This window comes from Palaemon carinicauda, chromosome 22 (assembly GCF_036898095.1).
Source record: "Palaemon carinicauda isolate YSFRI2023 chromosome 22, ASM3689809v2, whole genome shotgun sequence".
Taxonomy (NCBI): Eukaryota; Metazoa; Arthropoda; class Malacostraca; order Decapoda; family Palaemonidae; genus Palaemon; species Palaemon carinicauda.
Genome location: NC_090746.1, coordinates 64,742,711 through 64,745,210, shown reverse-complemented (window position 1 = coordinate 64,745,210; position 2,500 = coordinate 64,742,711).

Genomic DNA, 2,500 nt, shown 5'->3' with positions numbered 1-2,500 from the left:
TCAGTTTACACTTTATACTATTGCCATTCAGAACTGGAAAGGGAAAGTCTACATTTTCCGTCTCTAGATTAAGACGGCAGTAACTTATTAAACAGACAGAAGGAACTCTTAAAATCATAGAAGATTTACATTGGAGGATATGAGGAAGTCGGTCACCTGATTTCTGCAACTATTCGAAACTATGACTTTAAAGCAGTGTCACAACTAAGAGCAAGAAGACGATGGAAGGACATTGTCTATGAAATTCCACGTGCTTTTCATTTTGAACATTCAACCTAATCAATTCGGAATCAATGATCGTTACTTAGGCATCAATGATCCTGACTTCAGTATAAATTATCCTGACTTCAGTGTCAATGATCCTGACTTCAATATAAATGATCCTGACTTCAGTATAAATTATCCTGACTTTAGTGTCAATGATCCTGACTTCAATATAAATGATCCTGACTTTAGTGTCAATGATTCTGACTTCAGTATAAATGATCCTGACTTTAGTTGCAATGACCCTGACTTCAACGTCAATGATCTCGAATTCAGTATCAATGATCATGACTTTAGTGTCAATGATCCTGACTTCAACGTCAATGATCCTGAATTTAGTATCAATGATCTTGACTTCAGTATCAATGATCTTGACTTTAGTGTCAATGACCCTGACTTCAACGTCAATGATCTTGAATTCAGTATAAATGATCCTTACTTCAGCGTCAATGACCCTGACTTCGGTATCAATGAAACAAAGGTCAGTAAAATGTACTGTAATTATTATAGCATCTTACAATAAAGTAAAATTGTATTTTAATACATATTCAAGAATAAACTACATAAAATATCTATTAGAAATTTTATACATAATTCATAATCTAAGCAAGTTATTCTTTCATACGCAGACGTTTAAAATTTATATTCAAGAAGTGTCGCAAAAATATCCATGCGTTTATATCAATCGTATCTATTACCTATGAATGATTTCCCAGAATTCCCAAATCCCCTTGGGGAATGGATCAGGGGAATCAAACAGCTGCGGGATATACGAGGCACGTATTTCTTTCCAGATTTCCCACGCGAAAATGGCACTGCCATCATTGCACCAATGGCACCGGTGAGTGCAATACATCATAATAATTTTCACAACAAAGCAAGTTTCCGATGGCAATGTCTCTCGTTTACATTGATTTTAGGAAATTTATTTTCTGAGTTTGGCCAAGTCAGGAAATATTAATGCCTTCCCTGTTTACACTACACTGTTAAAAAAAGCGTAATTTTAAACTGAAATTCCTCCGCAAAAAATATACTGTTCTCAGTAAAATACGGACGACCGTAATATTTACCCTACTAATATTTTACCCTCTTTAACGGATTGGTGACCGTAATATCACTCCTTAACGTAAAATATATCCGTTTTTAAGACGGCAAATGCCTGGTAATATTTATTCCAGGATATTTACCGTTTTACGGCAAATTTTTAACAGTATAACTATAAAAGTGCTTAATTGCAATCATTTACAAAATCATATTTTATTCACCAAAAATATTATTGTTGGGTAATGTATTCATTAAATTATTTCATGCATCCCGTCTTGCATCACACAAGTAATTGCTTATTACTTAAGAGAGAAAATTTTCAGCATAATATTAAAAATTGCAATCAACGAGAATAAAATATAACAGCAGATTAAAAAACAAAAATTCAAATCCACAGATTCACAAATGGTGAAAGTGTACACAAAATCATTTCATGAACAAACCAATGTATCCACATAAAAAAAAAAAAAATCACATAATTCTATTAAAAATAATAAAATATAAGATTTTGTCAACACAAATATGAGGAACGAATGAAAGCGATGGAAAGGCTCATTGCCACAAAACACTCATTGAAGTAAAACAGATTTCATGCACTAATAAGGAATAATGAATGCGCACTGGCTATATTAAAGGCATAAAGGCCACTCATGAAAGGCAGAGGTAAGGGACACTGACATTGCCCTATCAAGCAGGATAATGTCCTAGAGTCTGACCATATATGCATATGATTAGCGCCCAAGCCCTCTCTCCACCCAAGCTAGGACCAAGGAGGGCCAGGCAATAGCTGCTGATAACTCAGAAGATAGCCCTATAGGCTCCCCCGAAACCCCCGTCCTTACTTCACTAGAATGGTGAGGTTGTAGTGACCAAAGGGACTAACGAGTCTGAGCGGGACTCGAACCCCAGTCTGGCGTTCACCACTTAGGGACGTTACCACATCGGCCTCCACAACCGAGGTAGAAAACTATCAGCTCCAAAAATACCATTATGGTGTCTAATTTTTTTCAGAATCAAAAGGATTGATCTATGTTACCACATATTTTCTCTCATAAAACTCGAATTGAGTCGTTGGCTAATCAGATAATAAGAATGACTCCTGCATTTAAGAGTTTCATGGAATTTCCCTGCAGTATTACAGTTATGTTCCCAATGCGTAATTTCATATATGAAAGTTCGATAACGATAGAAT